The sequence below is a fragment of the Mytilus galloprovincialis genome, chromosome 1 (assembly GCF_965363235.1).
Source record: "Mytilus galloprovincialis chromosome 1, xbMytGall1.hap1.1, whole genome shotgun sequence".
NCBI classification, from domain to species: Eukaryota; Metazoa; Mollusca; class Bivalvia; order Mytilida; family Mytilidae; genus Mytilus; species Mytilus galloprovincialis.
The window spans coordinates 40166038-40184642 of NC_134838.1; the positions used below are offsets into that span (position 1 = coordinate 40166038).

Consider the following 18605-nt stretch of genomic DNA (forward strand, 5'->3'; position numbering starts at 1 on the left):
GGAATTTTTTTTGATTGTTTCATTTTCAGAAAAGATTAATAATCATCACAACTAGCAATATGCAAAGTTTTGTGCTTTTATTTTCAAATCTTAAATTATACTATATTTTATGACTCTCCTTCATGACTGTAGGCGACCATTTTGCAATTGGCGGCCATTATGGAATTTTTTTTGATTGTCCCATATTCAGAAAAAATTAATAATCATCATAACTAGCAATATGCAAAGTTGTGTGCTTTTATTTTCAAATCTTAAATTATACTATATTTTTGGACTCCCCTTCATGACTGTTGGCGGCCATTTTGAAATTGGCGGCCATTGTGGATTTTTTTGTTGATGGCTCCATATCCAAAAATGTTTATAAACATCATAACTAACACTGTGCAAAGTTTCATGCTTTTACCATAAAGTGATCAATTGTCCCAAAATATTGGACTTAGCTGCTGGACTAACTGTATATTTGTATAAACGATCAATCTTGTTATATATAAATATACTAGATAAATAAATGATTTGGAAAAAACATTGAAGGGATAAAAAGTCATGAGCATTCCGAATGCAATGAGGTTATATCCAGGCACTCTTGGTTCCGTCTGGGTTTTCTGGTTCTGAACCTTGGTTCTTTGGTTCGAAACCATGGTAACTGGTTCAACATCCGGGTTGTTTGGTTAAGAACATAACAGAAGATAACCGCAAGTCTCCGAATAAAAAGGTAAAGTAGGTCAAAGACGTTAAAATTATTTTATAACATTACACATTTTAGCATCGACGATAAAGGAAGCTATATATATCTTCTCATTTTAATTATTTTGATAAGGAAACTAGATAAAAATAAAGAATCGTATAGACTTTTAAAACAAACCGAAGTATACAGTACATCGAACATACTTTTATTTAATTCAGTCGTTTTGTTTTGTTATTTTTCCTTTACTCATCTCTTATTTACGTAAATATGTCTAGACAGTGGCGGATCCAGAACTTTTCCTAAGGGAGGCCCGCTCCAGTCATGCTTCAATGATTACCTATATAATCAATCAAAATTTTCCCACGAAAGGGACAAGGCAGCCCCCCCTCCTGGATCCGCCTTTGCTAGAAGTTTTAAAACCACCCAATTAGGACATATTGTTTATATGGCTAACGATATGTGCATCTAGCCACTTGACCAGTTGACGAATTGCATATATATTTGATTGCACATTTATTATCAAGTTCGACAGAATTTAATTTAATGGCTTTTTAATAATGTCAGATTTGAAAGAAATACAATGTACATGTGAAGTATATGTAACAACTCTTTTTGTTCAAAACAGAATGTTAAAAGACATATAAAGGAAAGTGATGATCAATAAGCTGGTGAGCTTTAATTAGTTGGAAAAAAAGTTATAAAATATAATAAAATGTATAATTATGTACAATAATTTGTCAAATTTGATACTCATTCAGTCATAAAATTTGTGAAGGGCATGCATATAATCATTCGGCCAAAAATAAAAAAATCAAAATTAAGATTAATTATTTTTATAATAAAATTATGTGTACATGTGTTAATGACAGTGCTAGTGGGATGTGTATCACCAGCACAATAGTCAGAACTTCTGTGTTGGCGCCATGATTTAGGGGCATAAAGAGTTACACTAGTCCGTCTGTCCCGAACGTCCCATAAAAACGGGTTCCGCTCTCTTAACTTTAGTTTGCCTCAACCAAATACTACAAAACTTATACACACTATATAAAAGAAGCTGGTGCATGAGTGCCAATGAGTACTCTCCACAAGAGACTAGATGACACAGAAATTAACAATTATACAATGTAGCCTAGGTCACCACACGGTCTTCAACAATGAGCAAGGTTCATACCGCAAAGTCAGCTATTAAAGGCCCCGACATGACAATGTAAAACAATTCAAACGAGAAAACAAACGGTAAAATTTATGTACAAAAAATAAACGAAAAACAAAATAAGCACGTGCATATAAAATAAGGCGGGGTTAAACATGTTAGCGGGATCCCAACCCTCCCTCTTATGTGGCATGAGTGCCAATGAGAACTCTCCACAAAAGACCAGATGACACAAACACTATAAGCAACTATAGGTCATATACAGCTTTCAACAATGAGCAAAGTCAATACCGCATAAAGTCAGCAATAAAAGGCACTGAAATGACATTGTAAAACAATATTCAAACGAGAAAATAAACGAACAAATTTATGTACAAAAAATGAACGAAAAACAAGTATGTAACAAATAAAAAACGACATTCATTGAATTACAGGCTCCTGACTTACCAGACACATACATACCGAATAAGGCGGGGTTGAACATGTAAGCGGGATCTCCACCTCAACACAAAATCAAATTTAAAATTTTTAAGTGTCACTTTTACCGTTCAAGAGTTATCATGTCCCTTTAAGGTTCATCATAACAAACGGACAAATATGGCTGTATTTACATGCTAAAAATTACTCTGAGTACAGACTTACCTGTAAAGTTGGAAAAGTTTAAATGCCTAGCATCCACTAGATATATAAAAGTAAAATGCATTTTGTGTTTCAGAAAGATAAAATCTCTTTTGGATTTTGATGCGCATTTTTTTTCCTTCATGCAAAAGGTGTGAAAATTGACTAAGTTGTGGTACAACTATGAGATACTCCCTCAGGTAAAAAACCGGTTTGTATTGTTTTCATTGTCCTTAATTGACATGGACACCAGGTATCTTCACAACTACAGGTGAGTTAAAGAGTTTATCTGAGTCAATGAGTGGACAGTACAGCCCGTAACAGAGAAGTGATCGAATTGATGTTTCTTTACCGTCAAAATTAGCTACGTTATCGACAAACTTAATTGAGTAGTGACCGAACTATTGGTACTTTAACGTTAAAAAGATTGACAATGCTGACAAACTTTCATCTGTCGATAATCAAGTTTAATACCGATAATATTGAAAATAATTCTAATAATATGAAACAAAATACATGATGTATGTCCATGCACCATTTCGATTGAGAGAAAAGTAGTCATTTCTTCAAAGTCAGAAAAGAAAAAAAAAGATTTATGGAAGGACGTCTTGATAGTATTATTTCCTTTACAATTTTACCCAAAACTAAAAGAAATATACTGGTAAACAAGTAAAAAGGTGTTTGATAGGAATGAAGTCCTTTATTTTTTCGGACTACAATGTGTCCTCGTAGTGAACGCACCCGACTACGCGTGTAGTAAAAAGATACTCTTACGTCGGATACCGGGCAGTTTCTTTGTTATATCTGTACTTTATCAAATACATGTACATGTTAATATTTACTTAATATTAAATAGGTAAAAAATATTGCTGAAAGCCTGTTCAGGGTTTCTTTCTTGTGTATGATTATATAATTTTTCACATCCCTGAACTCATTGACGATAATGTAAGGTGCTCTATTAGAAAAAAATGGATTTCTAGTTCGGGTTTGAAAAAGAAATTTCGCCTTTTCTTGAGCCTGTTTTGTACATTTAGTTTAACAGATATGATCCAATGGAAATTTTCACATGGAACCTTCGGTAAATAGGAAAATGATAAGATATGGGGTAATTTACAGAGAGACCACACTCCACCCACAAGGCTTTCAACAAGGGTGGAATTTCACTCCTTCTGAAAAGCTCTAAATCGCCCCAACGTGTACATACGTTTGGTCATCAAGAGATTCTGGTTTCTCTTTTTGTGTGTCATAAACATTCAATTCGGATTTGAATTTAATTTACCGAAACATTTCCGTACATTAAATCTTAGGTCAGAACATTTTAAGGACGCAACAGATCGAAGTACAATTTTAAGTAGTACATAGATTTGCAATAATTCATTAAATAATGTACATGTTCATGAAGTTCTAAATTTTGAATATTGATTTTTTTTTTTTAAACACCATTTTTTTACAATAATAAATCTCAAAATGTCCGTTAACAATGAAAAAGTTTGACCATGAGAAATCACATATCTAAGAAAAGAAGTCGTTTAATTGATTATAAGAAAGTTTCAGTATATCATGTCAAATGTCTTTAATTTGAGAGTTTTCCTTTAGTTACAAATGTAGCTCCATGTCTGATGGTGAAATAAAAATGAATGTCTCAGAAAGTTTAAATGACAGATGAATCGGGCTAAGCTTAGTAACTTACAGTAAAAAGACTACTGTAACATTGACACACTCGTCGAACTCTTTAAAAGAGTTGTGTTTATGACCAGAAATTTATATACAACTTCATTTATAAATTAATCTGAATTTCATAGCGCGTCGTCACAATAATGAAAGTTATAAAAAAAAATCTATAACTCTATAACCAGCAGATCTATACTTCTATAAAGAAAGTATTCTTGTACAAACGGGTATTTATTATAAAATGGTCCTAATAATAGAATAGATAGTTTACCACAGAAATCTTAAACGGAAGTTTCGACAATTTTAAACAGAAGAGATTTGAAAATAAATTTAACTTTAAATAAACACTGAAATAATTTTAATACCTCGAAGGTGAAAAGAATAAACCAACAATCTCAATCTTTAAAAGTGTCTTCATTGCACTAACCGACGAGTTCATGTTTACAGTAGAAACAGTGGATTTGACTCCAATAAATTCATTATCATTGTAGTCGTGAATATTTATCGCTTAGATTAAATTGATAAAAACCAACTGTTTTTACAGCTAAGATCAGTTACATGTAACATGATCTCGTCGATTCGCACGACGAAGCCATTCTTTATGACAGAACGCACATTCTAGATTATGTATTTTTGTTTCCGTCAGTTCGAAAGTATTTAATCATTTCAACTCCTTTGTATTTCATAATATGTGTCATGAACAAAGACATATGTTCGATTGAATAATGGTTTCCTCGTAACAAATGATAGAAATTTCGGAGATCCCATATTTGATCCTTTACCGTTAAAATGCCAATGCCAATGACAGAGGTTGATTATAGAAATTGTTTTACTGTGTTAAAAAAACTTCGATTTAAACAATGAAAACTTACACGTTGGACATGAAATATTTTGTCGATGAAGAAAATTAAATTATATCACTTCTGAAATAAGTTTGTCGATAACGTAACTTATTCTGACGGTAAAGAACCGCGAATTCGATCACTACTCTGTTACGGGCTGTATCAAAGTAATTCAGGTGTTTGTTTATTTTTGAACCTTCTGCAGAAAGGAAAAAAAATGCCCATCAAAAACCAAGAAAGATTTTATCTTTCTTAAACACAAAATGCATTTAACTTTTATATATCTAGTGGATGCTAGGCATTAAAACTTTCCAAACAGCACAGGTAAGTCTGTACACAGAGACATTTTTGAGGTGAAAATACGGCCATATTTGTCCATTAGTTATGATGAACCTTAAGGTTTATGAACCCTTCTGTGGCCATTTTTGTACGAACTTTTCAAACTTCAATTGTATCAAAACTACAGATATAATGTATAATATAGATAGGCCATGTTGTACATATACCAAGGGGAAACTTGATGCAAAGCATTATTATTTACTATGTATTTGCATTTAATAGAAAAAGAGTACTTTGTGGCGAATAAACCAAGATTTTTATAGAAAATCAACAGCCTTTAATACAGAAATTTTTGTTATAAAATTTGAAACATAGATTACTCACTTGCTTTTCTATGATGTGCTAGTGGTTGTTTTTTACAAAAAGTTCTTACTAACCTGTTAATTCCAAAATACCTCGTGCTGAGTCACTAAAGTCAAGCGCACCCTAAAAGGTGTACTTGATTAGGTCCATTTTTTAAATTTGTTTTAACCAATAACTACATTAATAAACTTGTTTTAAGGAAATCAATGCTAGCACTGCATGCAATAATCATATATCTATCAGTCATCAAATTGCCAAGTATGAGAGTACAAGGATAAAGGCTGTGGATTTTCTACAAAATTTTCATATGTTTAGCATTGAATCAACACAAGGGTGCATAATCCTTAAAAACATAAGAAGTGCTGACTTTCGTTTCCTTTCTCATACGCGATTCACATTGCCTCATACAACAGATCTATTAAGTTCGATATTGGGTCCCGATGGCGTCACTGTTCATGAGTTTTTAGATGTAAAAAGTTGAGGTACGAGTACCAATGATACAAATGTCAACCCGGAGCCTTGAGTTAGGAAAACTGCTAAATCTATTGTTTCCTTTCTTTAACTTTAATTTGCCTCAACCAAATGTTTTGAAACTTATTCACAATGCTTATAGTCACAAAACGGTCAAAATTACGCGAATCCTGCATCTATATGTGGAAGTTTACTCATTTTTTTTCACAAGCAGGGGCATCTGTGGTTAATACACATATTCTACATTTATTTCAGCTTATTTACTTCCATTGAATTCTTCTTTAAATAGACTTAACTTGCACATTTTTTTTCAGGATCTCGGTGCAGTTTGGTAACAGACAGTAAAAATTTCAAGTTAAATGTGACCAACTTAACAAAGTGTTTCACTAGATTGAGCTCTCTGTCTAAGTGTACTTTATAGGTTCTTAGCATTGAGTTCAGTTTATAGATATGCGTATACCTTCTGTGTGAATTTTTATGATGTAAAAGCAGACTATCCATACCTACATGTTCATGAAATGAAATCTAAGGTAAAATGATTGAAACATTTGGCATTATCTATCACAACTGGCAGCACACGATGCTACTGAATCAGCAACTTTTTTTACTTGATATTCACGGAAATTAAAGGATTTAGTTTCATCTGAACCAAACATTCTTAAAAATTGAGAATGGAAATGTGGAATGTGTAGAAGAGACAGTAACCATGCCAAAAGAGCAGAAAGCAGTCAAAGGCCACTAATGGGTCCTCATAGCTGACTATGCGGTATGGGCTTTGCTCATTTTTGAAGGCCGTACGGTGATCTACAGTTGTCAATGTCTGTGTCATTTTGGTCTTTTGTGGATAGTTGTCTCATTGGCAATCATACCACATCTTCTTTTTTATATCTTCAACAAAGCGAGAAAATCCCTCGCCCAGAGGCGGGCTTCAGATGGCCCTTAACAAAATGTGTACCAGTTCAAACTCTAAATCATAAAATAAACTTACAATTAAAAACATACAAGACTAACAAAAATCAGAGACTCCTGACTTGACGTCAAGGTATTCATACCAAGAGACACATCCAATATGCAAATGTCAAGAGTCAAAAAGTCATAGTCTGGTAAAAAATTTGAGAAAAGGGTCATCGTGGTACACAAAACTAACAATATATCTATATATCTAAGAAGATGTGGTACGAGTGCCAATCATACAGTTAATTCTCCATTTAATTCAAACAAAATATACAAGTTTTACCTTAAGGGCAAAGGTCAAGCTCACATGAAGTTTCTCGTGCCAATAGACTCATCATTTTATGACAATACATCTGCATGCCACATATTCAGAAGCAAGGTCAATTGAAAATTATATTTTGAGGTGAAGGAAATATACAGAGGAACACACTGCAACATGATGACACACCCAACGTGCATACATGTAGGTCAGGAGTCAAAAAGTCAAAGTCTGATCAAATGTTCCATGTAAAAAAATACACACAGCAGTCTTGCACGAAAGCTCATCATGGTACACGTAGCAATGTCTTATGTCATGATGCACTACACATGCAAAATATAGAAAACCTAGGGCTGAGACAGAAACACAAGACATTTAACTAAACTCAATTGAATGGCACTTGTATTGCAGGTCACTACAATTGCCTTCAACAAAGAATATATACTCTCGCAACAATGCAAAGTTAAACCCGTCTTTCACTAAAGTTTGAGCAGGATTCCTTGCAACGATTATCTTACCACATATAATTGAGAATCGAGTCGTGCAGTTATGTTAATAAATTAAAACGGTAAGATTAGACATTAAAACACTAAAAAATAGGGTTTACCATTAATTTTTAACCCAACCATATGATAGTACTATGGTAAACTTATGGAAACACATGATACAGTCATGAAATTGAATATTTGAAATAGTACGACCAGAACAATACAAGCAGAGTTGTAAACAAAAGAAAGTAATGATACATATCGAATTTTTAATCCCAATGCACAAATTAGGCACCGTAGTTTTCATTCAATTTATTTATCTAAAATGTATGCTTGGGTTAAACAATGGAAATTAACACTGTATATTTATATAAACGATCAATCTTGTAATAAAAAAAAATAAAATAAATGGAAACGCGTGCAAAGAAGACCTATACTTTTGTGGCAGTTTAGTTTGCTTTTGATACTCCCGATAACTGATTAGTCGATCAAATGCAAACCGGACAAATTTTCTACAAATGATTGTTGGTTGTTACATGAAATCATGACCGATTGCCAGTAAAAATACATGTATGGAAAAACTTTTTTTTTGCGTCAGAAGCGATACATATATTTTGTGTAATTTTTACAAAGATTTGATTTAATCTTTTTCCAAATCTGCATTTATCCGTGGAAAGGTTTGAAGAAAAAAGTATCTTGTTAGATTTTGAATTGTTAATCTCAGCTTAGGTTTTTGTAGATTTGTTTCCGGTATATGTCGATATGCGTAAATTACTTTAAAATCATAACAGATTATATCAAATCGTATAGTGGCCGGTTAAGGCTCTTTCGCGTTTTCGCCTTTCTTATTTTATAAGGCGGAAATGCGATCGCGAAGTCGAAAACGCGAAAATTGCGAAGTCGAAAACGCGAAAACGCGAAGTCGAAAAGTCGAAAACGCGGAAAGGCGAAGTCGAAAACGCGAAATTGATTTCGCGTTTTTACGATATACATGTTATGGTAACATAACATTTTAAAATATAATTGTAGACAAGACTACAAAGTATAAGTCATTCAATGATTGTCATATAAATTTCATATCTGTGACGTATTTTAAATATTTCCATGAATTAGACAATTTTTTTACATTCATTGTTAACAATTACTGAACAAATTTAAAAACAGATGCATTTGTATAAAATACCTTTGCATATACAATTTGCCTGAAGTTATAGTTTTAAAATAAATGAAATGTATCATTATTATCGCCATGGTTACTTAAAATACATGATATTTCATTTAATGCTCTTGATGTGAATCTAAAATTCTTAATATTTAAAATAGCTTGTATGAAAAAAGTTTAAAATTTAATACATTGTGGAGATAAGATTTTTGTCAAATAAAACTTGGGACGGTTTCGCAAAGCTATCATAAGACCTGTTATAAGATACTACAATATGTTATGACATGTCTTTTGATCCTCTTAGGACTATACAAGACCTCGCCTCAAAACTGTCGTAGGTTGATCTTAGCAAAGATATCTTAAACCTGTCGCATGTTCTTTTCATTTAAACAAAAAGTAACCTGGATTTACGGAAAGTTTATATAAATGTAGAATGTGTTTCCCATATATTACGAAACGCATTAATTAATATTTCAAATTTTCAGATTAGCAAAATAAATAGAGAAACTGAATCTGGTCAATTAACAAATATATTTTGAAATGTCAAAAATATGATTTCAAGCAAATTGTGTACTCAAAGGCATTTTATACAAAATGAAAATGAAACAAGATCAGATAACTCCGATAATCATTTAGACTTTCCCATAAAATTGACCAATCGGAAACTGAGATATATAAGGAGACGTAACGCATTTATTGCCAATTCTTCAGCGGTTGGCAAAACTATTACGATTGACATACTTTGGTAGGATTGCTACGGATGATTCCGACAACAAATGTAGGCATGTTATACACCTTTGTAAAGATAAATCAATTAAGATTTACGACATAAAAAGTTTTAATGGGGTTGACGGACTAGAAAGCGGCATATAACGGAATATCGTCACCGCCTGACATTTTCCTAAAATGCAAGTTAAGTACCTTGTGTTATCTAAAGGTATATAGGAGAAAAAAAATCTGAGACAAGTGCCTGTGGTTATATTGCTTGCAACCTATTGCAAAAAGTCCCATGTCTTTATCTTTTATACACATGAGATAAAAGCAAGGGTCAAAATCTAGAACGTTAAATTCACCTATGACCTTGAGCTCAATTTCAAGGTCATCAACCAAGGACATCAAATAAAAAAACTCTAGTCGTCTACTTTATATTATCGATGAGTTATATAATAAAATTGAGAATGGAAATGGGGAATGTGTCAAAGAGACAACAACCCGACCATTGAAAAAAAAAAAAAAAAAAAGACAGCAGAAGGTCACCAACAGGTCTTCAATGTAGCGAGAAATTCCCGCACTCAGAGGCGTCCCTCAGCCGGCCCCTAAACAAATATATACCAGTTCAGTGATAATGAACACCATACTAATTTCCAAATTGTACACAAGAAACTAAAATTAAAATAATACAAGACTAACAAAGGCCAGAGGCTCCTGACTTGGGACAGGCGCAAAAATGATGCGGTGAGATCTCAATACAACCAATTTAAGATATAAAAGGGGGAAAACTCCCATTAAATGTTGCGTACCCTTTTAAATAAAATTTGCGTGTTACGACATGTCGCAACTAACAATTGTGTGAAAATATTTTGTCGATATCTTGTATGATTGACCTTGACCTTTGACCTTGACCTCATTTTAATTTTTTTGAACCAAGGGCCTTAAATCAAAAAACCCTATGCCACTATTATTTATGGTTTTTCCAGTTACAAATACATTTCATTTATTTCCATACAAAAGGGGAAATAACTCTCATATGGAGTCTTCGTAAAGCTTCGGTCAAAATAAAACCTAACATCCTGAGGATATAACGAGCAATTTGGAAAAATAAATTTGTCGCTTTCTTTTACGGTTGTGGAGGAGATCTCATAACAAGAAAAACAGTGTTTGGGGAGATAACTCTTACAAAAAAAAATTGTTCAGTTAAACAGGGTCAGTTTCAAAAGCGTATAGACTGTATGATATTATACACAAAAAAAACCTTAGCGACATCTTTCGAAAAAAAAAAATTACACCGCAAGAAAAAAATTACGCGGAAGAAAAAAAAAAATAATCAGAAGAAAACCAATAGGTCTTTCCACGGAAAGGGGGAAAGACCTAATAATAATTAATAGAGTAACTCATTTGGATTAAACCAATTCTAAATAAGGCTCCCCATATATAATATCAACTACATGACTAAAACATAATCAATTTACTAATATACACCTGTAAACAATAGATGTATATAAACAAAATATAATTTCAACAACAAAATCCTTAAAGTCATAAGAAACCTGAAATCAAAAAAAATAATGCCGGCTTCAAAACATGAACTTTAGTTACCTGCCATATTTTCACAACAACACTGACCGATTGAAAAAAAATTGACGATTATAGGAAAAAATGATAAATTCGTGCACAGACGACTAAGTTAATGATGTTCACTGGGGTAAAGCTGATGACCGTAACTGCATTCACGGTCATCCCAAGATGTCGGATGAAAAATTAGGTCAGTTTCTGTATTGTCTGTTAAAGTGTTTCTTTATCATTTTCTTTACAAATCATACATTGAAACGACGTAAATTTATAAAAGAATCACTCGGAAATCATAAATTACTGCCGAGAAATGTGCATGAAATGGGAAATTCGATTTGAAAAAATCGTTAAGATGACCGTTAATCATAATGACAAAATATTTTTAAGATGACCGTAACATATAACAAGGATGACCGTGATTGGTAAAAAGATGACCGTAACTTGTAAAGGATGACCGTAATTTGTAAAGGCTGACTGTTATTTATAAAGGACGACCGGCAATTCTAAGAAATATCCGTACTTGTATTCAAAGATTTTTGTTGAGTTTGTCAATCTAAATAGGGGCTCGGTTAGCGGATATAAATATTTTTCATAAATTTCTTTTTTTATACTATTGGCCGTATTTTGGGTTCATGACAATGATAGTAAATTGCATATTTCTCGTAAACAATGAAATATTTATTGATAACGTCACGTTAAAATTTAATACAAATTGACAGCGATACGACGAAAATTTGAAGAAACATGAATGTGTCCCTAGTACACGGATGCCTCATCTACATTATCATTTTCTATGTTTAGTGGACCGTGAAAACGGGATAGAACTGTAATTTGGCATTATAATTAAAAAGATCATACCATAGGGAAAATTTGTACTAAGTTTCAAGTTGATTTAACCTGAAGCTGGACAAACGGACAAACGCAAAGACCAGAAAAACATAACGTTCATAAATGGAGCATAAAAACATTTATAATGCATATGAATATTCGGTAATCGAGCCCATGTGTATGGTTCAAGAGGAAGCAGATTAAAATCTTAATATGTCTTGATATGTGCAGGCGGAAACCCAGTTGAAATAGAACAAAAGAATCGTAGCTCTTTGTAAGAGAAGGCGATTAATGTTTACTGTAATGTTTACTATAGTAACAAATTTTTTAAAAGTTATTAGAAACAAATATATAAAACGACAATTTTCTTCTCAATTACGAAGTGTTTAATTTTAAAAACACCATTTGCATAAGTTTTCAATTTATCTATAACATAGTAATACAGAACAATAAGACATCAAGTCGACGACATATAAAGTACTATAAATTGGATGTAGAAAATGCTTAACCTCCCTCCGATTTTTTTTTACCACGGACGGAGAACATATCAATCTATTAGTTCAGAAATTTTCGTGTCTGCCCTTCCATTATGTGAATCAAGAAAATATTCTCCAAAAAAAGTAACGATTGTATCGAAAAGAGAAAATCGAGTGCATCTTTTTTTATGTTAGGGCGTGTTTGAGGTATATATTTTGTCTTTAAAACGTACAAAGCAAGAGTATTTGATATCGCTTCAGATTCTATAATTTTTTATATATCAAAGCTACAGGTTGACTTTATAACGTAAAAAATGACAGTACGAAAAGATGAACTATAGGGGTCAAGTGAAATACCTATCTAATGAATCACAAAAACAGAATAGGTGTGTTCGAATAGCTATTTTGTTTCTTCTAAAAGTACTTGACGACAGCCTTTTAATTTGGATAATGAAAATGCAAATCTTCGAAAAAATATTTTTTTTGTGTGTGATAACTAGGGTTTATAATCTTCAACCACTGAAAATTGTTAGTCTGCCCTTCCACGAAACATTTAATCAGAATATTTTTAAAATTTTTAAGAATTTTCGAAAATTCCACCTGACATCCGATTAGACAATAGTTTTTAAGTTGAATCAATGCAGACAAGATCATTAACTGATGCTCATTAGCTAGTAGATACATTTTTCTTTTAAAATACAACTGACATATAAGGATCGTAATGTTGTTATGTGGATACATTTATTGGTTTTCAAGAGCAAAATTGGCAGCGCGTTATCCCTACAATGGCTTCCATTTCTACGATTGTGAAAATGAACTGCCTGACGTAATGGGGAGATAATTTTGACGAAGTAAAATCCTGACTGTATGAATAACATTTCTTTATATATACAAATTGACAACGTTCCCCTTGTGATACGCTATTCGTACAAGACTACTTTAAGGATCTACTTTGCTGGAGCTCACCTTCACTAGTTTAGTCGTATGATATTTTCAAAATATTTTCTGTAATTTTATTTGCACGACAAAATGGAAGACGATATAATATCTATGGGTGTACATGCATGGCATTTTTAAAAATATGTGTTTATTATACGTCATTAAAAGGAATCCCAGAAATAAAAATGTCATTTTATCGCGCTTTTGTTGCATGGTTTCCCATTTGTTCATGTGCATGTCTTGTTGCAAATTCATTTTAAAAATTCAACCCTCTACTGTAAAAAAGATACATATGGTGAACTATGCATTTGAAGCACGTCTTAGTTTCTTCTACTTATAGGATAAAACTCTCATATTAGTACGTTTATACCAACACGATTTACTTTATTGGATACAAAAAGGTAGTTATATGAATACGGATATTTCTTACAAATGACGGCCATCCTTTAAAAGTTACGATCATCATTTACAAATTACGGTCATCTTAAAACCAATTACGGTCAACCTTGTTATGAATCGCTGATTCTGTTACGGTCATCTCGATTGTGATTTACGGTCATCTGAGTGATTTTTTCAAATCGAAATTCCTGTTTCATGCACATTTCTCGGTAGTAATTAGTGATTTCCGTGTGAATCTTTTATAAATTTACATCGTTGAAATGTATGATTTGTAAAGAAAATGATATAGAAACACTTTAACAGACGATACAGATACTGACCTAATTTTTCATCCGACATCTTGGGATGACCGTGCATGCAGTTACGGTCATCGGCTTTACCCCAGTGGATGTTTGTATGCATTGGTTCAAGAATTGGAAGAACACTATTTTTCACCGGTCACTCGTTTCTTATGACTTTAACTTATAAATTTGACACTTTAAAAAGATAATGACTTATTAGAGTACTTGAAACAAGGAATGTTTTAAAGGAATTGTCTAATTTATGAAAATATTTAATGTAAACCACAGATATGAAATTTATATGACAATCATTTGAATGACTTATACTTTAAAGTCTTGTCTCCAATTATATTTAAAATGTTATGTAATAATAATATTTATATCGTAAAAACTCGAAAAGGCGAAATCGCAAAAACGCGAAAAGGCGAAGTCGAAAACGCGAAAACACGAAGTCGAAAACGTTCAATTTCGCGTTTTCGCCCTATAGAATATGAAAGGCGAAATCGCGAAAACACGAAATGGCCTTAACCGGCCACCATAAATCGTGATCACAATTGTATATCATCAGTTCAGACTCTTGTTACGTAGTTCACGTGAATCAATTAGAAATAAACAAATTCTACCACCGATGTGAGTCTTTTATAATTAGTAACTAATAAGAATGCATGATGTTTAGCTTACATTCCATTTTTATTACTAATGTGGTACCCATGCATTTGAAGTGATTTTAAGGATTTGCCTTCACCAGGAACGGTAAAAGCAAATGAGCATCAATTCGATGAGTAAAAAATAATTTATTTCAATGTAAAGGATACATAAGGAAAACGTTTACTTCAAATTTGGGTTCACGAAATGACAGTTGATGACAACCAGATTGAGTTAATAATTTTCTACATAAGGAAATGCATGTACCAAGTCAGGAATATGGCAGTTGTTTTCCATTCCTTTGATGTGTTTGAGCTTTTGATTCTTCCATTTGATAAAGGAGTTATCGTTTTGAATAGTCATTGAACATCGGTATTTTTTATATTTTATCTTTAAAACTTCACGAAAGAACGATAACTAGATTATTTTCTCTGAGACCATTTATATGTTATAAGTATTACAGCAGCACTGACACCTCCAGAAGAAACTGGTACATTATGGTATACGTTTGAAGTCCAATGTACATATAGGACATTTGTCTTTCCTTGTACGAAGGTTGTTGGCGACCAAAACAAAAATGAAAAAAACCAACTAAATTAAGGCGATAATAGGTTATTGATATTCAAAGCTCATAGATTGACGAGGAATACTAATCAAGGTGATATACAAAAAATAAAGTTATCGCATAAACTCATAAAAGAAAAAAAATCCGGGTGTGTCGACAGGCAATATCTCTTTCTCTTCACCAACAATATGTTTGTGAGCCGTCTTTTCAGAATGTTGGCTCACATCGGAGGTGTTCTTTAGCTGGCCCCTAAACAAATATGTATACTAGTTCAAAAATTATGATACGTCTTCGTCCTAGTTCACAAGTTGCAACTTCTCTATGTTATGAGAAAATATTAAAATGATTCAGTGAAAGTTTGTGATCAGTTTTTAGAAATGACGAAATACAATTAATGGTGATCAGCATTTACTTTTTTAAAGAGTACTTTCCGCTTCGGCTTTAATAACATGATTTCGTTGTTCAGTTTATTTTACAATCATGTATTTGATGATTATGAAAAAGTATGAATCATGAACATTTAATTTTTGTCAAGTATCATGTAAATAAACTCATCACAAATACCAGGATTAAAATTTTGTATTTGAATCTGAGGAGCGTTTAGTCTACAAAAAACTCACCAGTGACGCTTGGATTGAAAAAAGTTAAAAAGACCAAATAAAGTACGAAGTTGAAGGACACTAAGGACCAAACATTTCTAAATATTTCCCGAAATACAGCTATAGTTATCTTGAATTAAGATAAAAGGCTTAACTATCTGGTTAATTGTCTAATTATAAAAGATATACTTGTGACCAGCTTATCTGGATAGGCCGGCGTTTTTGACTGTTTGTCCAGGCATAAACCCTATAATAACTATGATTTATCAAGCTGCTTACTAATTGTACTTTTCTCTATTTTTGTGAATATTGAACGATATGAAGTGGAATTGAAAACATTTTCTTTCAAAAATTCGACTAACACATATTTTTTTAACATCATCTATAATGTGTCATAGAAAAACCTTCTAAAGTGTTTTTAAAAAGAAAGAGATAAAGGTGTTCTCAAAACCGATACATCGAAATGAGAAATAATTATTTTTCGGGAATTCGAATATCTTAATTGAAATTCATTTTGTTTATATTTTTGTTAAAAAAGTTTTTTTTTGGTCATTGGTACAGCCCATTTTTGTGCAATTCAGTCAGATATTTGTCGTCAAATTAAATATGTTCCAATTTTGAATTATGAATAGGACAAATACTTGAAGACTCAATTCAAAGACTATTTTATACATATTCGAAATTGTGTTTTCCGTTTGATAATACACAGGGTCGTTACATTAAAGTTTTGAAAATCAAACCAAAAAAATATATGCATTCATCTAGGATTGAAATTCTCATAGAAAAACTATTGGGATTTGAATGACAAGCAGGAGTCGATAAATTAAAGTAAGTTAATTTGACGTAATGGTTAAATATATGAAAGATGAAAACAGTAAAGCTGACCAACCTTACTTAAACCATCTTCTCTAGCGAAGGTTTACGATCCACTTCCCTCCTCTCAACCCTTGGCGGATTGAGATAGAATATCGGAGACACAAGGTAATAATTTTCATTGGTTGCAGTCGAGACTCGCTGCGTCAAATCAAAAAGCGCCTATAACATGATCACGTGTAAATTTAGAAAGTGTATGTAAACAATTACCACGTGCTTATTGTGCAACAAGTCGTTACAACCCTCAGCATACGACTATATCTTGTGACAATTTGAAGGGTTTTAATCAACTAATAGAAGCTCTTGTGTATGTTTTTTGCACAAATAAAATTGAAAATGGAAATGAGAAAATACATAAATGGCAAAGTATATTTTCGTTTCCTGCTTTACCAAGTGTGTAGAATCTAGACCCTTCCGTGCTTTTACCTCCAAATTGAAGAGTTCAAGTGCTACCAGTGGTAAAGAATAATGTATTCGGAATGGGCGTGACTTTAATGTACCGATAGATGGCGCAACATTGTTATCACAAATGTTGGCTTAATCTGCCAAGGGTTGAGATGAGGGAAGTGGATCCTAACCCTTGGCTAGCGAAGTTGTACTTAAACTAGCATAAAAAGAAAATAACAAAAATACACAACTCCAAGGAAAATTCTAAACGGACAGTCCTGAAGAAAATGGATAAATCAAAGGCCCAAACACATCAAACGAATTGATACCAACTGTCATATTCCTGACTTGGTACAGGTATTTTCTTATGTAGAAAATGGTGGATCAAATCTTGATTAAGAACTAGCCGAACGTCTCATTTGTATGACAAAAGTTGACTGAAATGTCATTTTATATGCAAAATTATTTTATTTGCATCTGAGAAAAACTTCAACTAATCATTGGGGATAGAATATTGGTTATAAAATGCTCGAAATATATATCAGGCCCCGATTCTCAATTTTATATGATTTTGTATTTTACTTGATATACACAAACATGCATGATTATCCAGCGAATAACTCTGTACCTTGACGTGAAAATATAAAGTATAAAATATTTTCACAAGACTGTTTGCGATTCTTAAGACATTAAACGAAAAACATCATGAAATGTTATGAACTTATTTAATGAGTTTTTTCGTTTTGTTGTTTCCGTACTTCCCTTTGTTAATTACATATATGAGTATTAATATGATAAAAATTTGGGTGCATGGTGTTAATGGGTAAAAGGATAATAAATTAATAAAATATTAGATTCAAATGTAAATTTAAAACAAAATTGATTTTTTTAAGTTAAATTGGCATTATACGACCAGTTAACTTCGCCAGTATTATTTAAGTGACGTTTTGACGTCAGAAAACATAAGATATACTACACGTAAATCACACCCTAGAAAACTTACAACATTTTGCAATTAAACCAACAATTGAATCTTAAATTAAAAAGAATAACAAAGTATATCTGTAGACAAGACATAAATAATGTTATAATAAATTTAACATACAAAATTTGAGTTAATATCTACCGAATAAAAGTAAATTATTTCACACTACAGTCCACTAAAGCATCTACTAAATACAAAATTCATGTTAGCTGACTTACCAGCGCTTTCTGAACAGGCTTTCAATCTGCAACAAAAACGAATCTGATAAACTACAGTTATTGCTACGCAATAAGATTTTAACTTTCAGAAAACGATTGAACAGGTGACTACTAGGAAAACGATTTAAATATAGAACACTTCTAAAATTGACGAATAGCATATAATATCAAATCGT

General features: G+C 32.3%; 1 protein-coding gene across 3 annotated transcripts in view; it reads right to left on the bottom strand.

The window, feature by feature from the left end:
- LOC143074271 (tryptophan--tRNA ligase, cytoplasmic-like) overlaps positions 1–18586 on the bottom strand; it is a 34288-nt gene extending 15702 nt beyond the window's left edge. The window contains exon 1 of one of the 3 annotated variants that reach the window (XM_076249811.1): positions 18430–18586. The gene's annotated coding sequence lies outside the window, so the exon portion shown is untranslated. Of the gene's footprint in view, positions 1–16855; positions 16910–18429 lie in introns of those variants that run through there. The other 2 variants (XM_076249815.1, XM_076249820.1) reach the window with 2 other exon arrangements.
- Positions 18587–18605: the final 19 nt, after the last annotated feature.